This window comes from Pseudopipra pipra, chromosome 2, assembly GCF_036250125.1.
Source record: "Pseudopipra pipra isolate bDixPip1 chromosome 2, bDixPip1.hap1, whole genome shotgun sequence".
Lineage (NCBI taxonomy): Eukaryota > Metazoa > Chordata > Aves > Passeriformes > Pipridae > Pseudopipra > Pseudopipra pipra.
This window is the reverse complement of record NC_087550.1, coordinates 78,473,686-78,479,575: the sequence shown is the minus strand read 5'-3', so window position 1 is coordinate 78,479,575 and position 5,890 is coordinate 78,473,686.

Genomic DNA, 5,890 nt, shown 5'->3' with positions numbered 1-5,890 from the left:
AACATCTGGACAATGTCCTTAACATCATGCTTTAACTTACTCTTACCTGGTCAGGCAGTTGGACTAGATGATTATCATAGGTCCCTTCCAACTGAAATATTCTATTCTAGTCTAGTCTTGTTTTAGCCCAGCATAGGCTTCTTTCTGTCAAAGGTGTTTCCAGGGGGAAAACAAATGATAGAACTAAACACAAGTGCACTCTTGCATCTTGGACAGTTTTGAGGCACCCTGATAAGGCAGAAGGGAGAAGACTCTGCTACTGGTGTCCAGGCTTCCCCACCACTGGAGGAAATACAGTGATGAGTGAAGTATATGCTGAGGTGTTAGGCTAGCTAAAAGGGTTGGGGAGGTGCATGGGAGACATGAGAATTATTTGGATAGTTTTCTATGATAAATGATGTGAACTGCTTGGCTAGTTATCTGACTACCAAATCCTGGGCAGTGTAGACAAGAGGCATCCACCATGGATCGACCTGAGGGATGTCACAAAAAGTGTCCTTCATCACCACAAAACTTTTCCATATTTTTTTCAAACACATTCCAGCTCTTCCCCCATCTACTCCTGTAAAATGAAGATGCATTTGGAGTCCTCACTATTCTTTTGCTGTGAATCAGTTCACACAGATCTGCAAGAGTTGTCGAATGGTCAGATGTATAGGTATTGTTTCATCCTTCTTCAGTCATATTGTACAGAGCCTTCAAAAGTTTCCATGTTATGCCTCTAAGCAGCTTCACAATATTGCGACTAGTGCTAGAAAAAAAATTAAAACCAGCCATGGATTCAAGGTGCATGTAATCAAGAGCAAGCCACCCAGCTTTAACAAGCTTCGCTCAGCTTAGCTAAAAATCTGGATAGAAACCAACACTGCACTTATGACTAGATACTGTACCTGGAAATTCATTTTGTTAGAATATCTAATGTAGTGTACCTTATGTGAGCTTATGGATGGATCTCAAAGGAATTTAAATGCCCTTCGGTGAGTTTCTATAACTTTACAAAATAAGATGTAGAAAAAGAGTGCACAATATCTAACTAAATAATGTTGTTGCAGATATCAAGAATAAATTATCATTGTTAAAGAAATATCATGACTCATAACTAGAGTCACTTTTCAATTAGTTGCTTAAGGGCTAGAGAATACAAAAGATGTATTCATGACACACTTCAAATTCATGTTTCTTTTCCATTTTATTTTTGATTGAACACACCAACCTCAGAAAAACTATGCTAATCTCTTCCACTGGAACTGATCTGCCCTCAGTCTTTGTGTGTGGCTGACACTGCTGGTAACCTCCATTTCAAAAAATAAACACATTATCAGCACACACAGGAGGAGGCATCTGAAATCTCATCTTTGTCTTTCTATTTCGTCTTCCAGTCAGATTACTTTACTCATACAGAGACTCACCCCTTTTAACGACCTTGTAGGAACTGCTAAAATGCTCTGTCATGTGCTTCTTATGTAAGTAAAGCTCCATTTAATAACTTGGTTCCATCCTGATTGCAAGCGGAAAAATTCAGCATGAAAAATGGTGAGACAAGACAAAACACACTATGTAGTTCTGGTAGCAAAACACAGTTTTGCTCTCCGGGTTCATTGTACCAGAAAGCCCTTATGCTAATTTGCTGTTTCTTTGGCATGTAAAAAAGAATTTGAACTGAAAAGTAAATAATAAACCCAGTACCTGTTTTCAGTTTCCTTTATGGGGACTATGTTTGTTCTTTATGACAGGAATGGCTTTTTATAGACCAAATTTATACTTCTGAATTCAAATTCAGAAGGATGGAGAAGAAAATGAAAAGAAAGACCTTGCAACAAAACATGATTTTTTTCTTGAAGCCTTGAATATTATACAAACTTATATTTTAATAGAATGATGAAATAAAATGAAGTAGGACAGTGTGCTCCATGTATTACCTACCATCAGGATTTCAGCAGTGCAGTTTCAGTTGAGCAGGTAATAGAGGTTAACAGCCCTACAGGAAAAGCTTTGGGAACGCTGGAGGTAACAAGTTGGATTTTAGGTGACAATGTACTACTGCTAAAGGGTCAATATCCTACACAAATATCTAAATGGGAGCAAGATATGTGAAATAATCCTCTCCTCAAGACTGGAAAGGCCTCAGAAATGCCCAGATTATGGGATATATGGGACTGCATATCTAGAAGGATCGTGGTCTCACAAGAACTCAGTGTAGGTAGTGCAGATGAAGGAAAGGGCATGGCCAAGACTTCAGAAAACGTGGTCTCATTCAGCCCAGAGCTGGAAAGCTTGTGGGTACAGGTGATGGACTGCTGAGCTATCTCCAAGGATATAGAACAAAGAAGAAGGGGTCCATGACTCAGGGCAGGTTTGGAGCACATCCTCTCCCTAGAGCTGAAAGAGGCAAGGAAAAAGCACCTGTGGCCTACAGCCTGCTTTTCCTGAGGGATTTTCTTTGTTTTCTGTCATATAGACCTCTCAGCATTTATTACCTGGAATGTGACTGAGAAAGTGACATCAGAGGGCCCATCATGCTGTGACCAGGCAATGGCTGTCCCCAGAACTGACAGAAGAGCTTGGTCTTCCAAGGTGCCTCTGTCATGCCTATGCCCACTTCATCCTCCTGCACAACCCATCATAGATAAGCTTCTTCTTGAACGAAGCCTTGCAAACCTTGACAACAACTTAAAAATCCCAAGAATTTTGAAAGAATAAATTTAGGTTGCTTACTTTTTGGTTTATAAGTGTTACAGGCAATGTCTGTACTTGTACTATCAACTCTGGGCATTTTTTTAAAAAGTAATCAGGGTCCGCCTGTCTTATAAGCACCTTAAATCTTCGGTTTCATGACTTGAATATTCTCTACTTAAAGTTCCTGGGTGCTATATCCTGCACATTTCATTTAAGTTCTCCCGCTGACTTCAAGCTGAATGGTAGCAACCTCAACTCAGCAAATAGGACACTCAGGAGTCCAAGTTCATTCTTATTCAATAAAAGTCCCACTCTACACTAAGCTACATCCTATGCTTGAGAGTTTTGTAGAATACAAAGAAATTTTGAAACTGACACCTTTTCAGAAACAGCCTCCAGCTAAAGAGAAACAAACTGCTTTGTTTGTTGACTGTATTTTTGTGTTCCTCATTTACACCTCAGTTTATTTCTTTGCCTGCCCTTAGGCTGAACTTTTCAGAGTAGAGATCATGTTTGCTTGAAGGTGCCTTGCACAGAGCTACTAAAGCTGCACAACAGTGCAAGTGCAACAGCAGCAACAGCTTTAACTAAAGGCAATGAAAGCACTTTTTATTCTGCTTTGAATACATCTTAGAAATAGAAAAGAATGAGAGATTGACTAAATAATGAGAAAAGGCAAACCATTAATCGTATCTTTAAAATTATTTTAATACTTTAAAAAAAATCTGTCTTGAATAAGAAAATGTGAGTATATACAATTAGGAAATAATATAAATCTCCTAAGTTAAGATCCAGGTTGAAAGAAACAGGTGTGATACGAATCAGAAAGATTTAATTTAGGCAAATCATCAAGACCAGATTATAGCATCATAAATTATAAATGGAAGTACTTAATGAATTTATTGAATCCCTGAATTATTTCTGAGCTGTTCTGATGAGTCAGGAAGGTAATGAGCACTGGGCAAGAGTGTGGGTGTTGTCTATGTTCATATGTATCTGTGAGATTTAGGCTGTTGTGCTCCTGGTAGTCAGACAGTGGATGTGATAATTTCTTTGAAGTTTACCTTTTTTGAGGGGTGTGTAATTTTCTCATAGACAGGGATAAAGTTAGTGGGGGACACTGAGGCAGGAACTCTTTAAGAAGAAAATGTGAAGCTCTTAAACCCCAAACTTTTGAAGAGATATGAGAAAGTCAGTTATAGCTGTACCCCCACAGGTCTCCAGACAGACTGGTACGTGTGAAATGAAGGATTGCAGACACAGATGGGCCACTAAGAGGTATGAAAAAGTTCTCTTGAGCTCCTCCAAACCAGCATCTTATATGCCATGCCAATGGCAACAGAGCTTGCTTATACTGGTTTTGGTGAGACACAGGAAGAGGTTGTCAAGAGAAGTTGTGGATGCCCTACCCCTGGAAGCATTCAAGGCCAGGTTGGATAGGGCTATGAGCAACCTGGTGTAGTGTCCCCACTCATGGCAGGGCCCTTAAGCTAGATGATCTTTAAGGTTTCTTCCAACCCAGGCCATTCTATGATTTGATGCCTAGTATTTCTGAGGCAGTACTTTACACCTCTTGTTCCTATGTACTATCTGTCACCAGCAGAGCATTTTTGAGGTTGAAGGGACACATGTAACAGGCTACAGGCACAATCTGCTTTTAAACTAAACCTTTTGTGGTAGGTTTTAGGGACAGAAGCTCTTGGGGAAGACCAGTTGCCCTGATAAAACTCTTCTGCAGGCTGGACAGTAAGACAGAGGGCAAAACTCTTCCATCTTCTCCATCACAGCAGTTAAGTGTTCCTTTATTTCGGCTGGTACATTGTTCTTTACTGCTGGAGTCCGTGTTCGTGGAGGCTGACTCTATAGTGATATGTTTGTGATTCATTATATAAGTGATAGTGACTAATGTCATTTTGCATATCATCAAGCGATTAAACACAATCCACCTAATGCACATAAGAAACTCCACTATAAAATAGTATTTGTGATTGTTGCTGATGACAAATGTTGGCTTCTAATGTCAGATAAATCTGAGGGCTTCCTGGAGGCCTGCCTATTCCCTTGAAATACCCAATTAATTAACATTTTGCCTACAACAAGCAGTTTACAAAAGTAAGCATCAGACAGGCATTACTGTTAGATAAACTACTGTTCCTCCTCTGTACCTCACTGTGTTATGGAAATAAATCTTCAGACATCTCTTTTCAGAGTGGTAGTCTTTTAAAACTCTACTAGTGTGAGAGTATCTAAAATCAAAGAGAAAGATAATTAGAAATGTGGGTGCCAAACACAGCAAAATGCACAGCAGTATCTCAGTGCCATGTTCATTCTGGTATTGACTGGTGTCAAAGGACTGGAACCTTGATGAGATTTGTTGTTGTTTGGGATTACACAAGTTTGTTTTTTTCCAAAATATAGGCTTTTCTCCCTTATTGATATTTACAGAATTACTATGTGATTTTGGCTCCACTGCAGTTCAAATAAGTTTAGGGGTGGGTCTGCCATTTAGCAGGGTATGAAGTGGTTCCTGGGGTCCAGCATGGATTCTAGCTGGGACAGCCCTTCCTTTTCTGCTGCCTCTCTGCCACTGAGGAAGCAGTAGCTATTTCCAAATTTCTTACCTCTAAATAGAGGACCTGACTTTCCCACCACATTAGAATTGGTCTGGAGGAACATATTGCCCTCAAGAGGAGATTAGATCAAAAGTCTTTGGGGAAAAAACGGGACTTTTCTGCTCTTATTAAAATGGGACTTGCTGTGGAAGGGTTGGAAGAAGAGGCCTCAGCTACAACTGTGCGACATGAGCTAACTGATCAAACACCAGATAGTATCTGATAAATTTGTCCCCGTCAAACAAAATTCCTCTACCTCCAACTCTTTAAATTGCATATAAATCATAATGAAAAAGAAAAAGGAAAAGAAAAAGGAAAAGAAAAAGAAAAAGAAAAAGAAAAAGAAAAAGAAAAAGAAAAAGAAAAAGAAAAAGAAAAAGAAAAAGAAAAAGAAAAAGAAAAAGAAAAAGAAAAAGAAAAAGAAAAAGAAAAAGAAAAAGAAAAAGAAAAAGAAAAAGAAAAAGAAAAGAAAAAGAAAAAGAAAAAGAAAAAGAAAAAGAAAAAGAAAAAGAAAAAGAAAAAGAAAAAGAAAAAGAAAAAGAAAAAGAAAAAGAAAAAGAAGAAGAAAAAAAGAAAAAGCAGAGCGTACTCAACATTCAGTA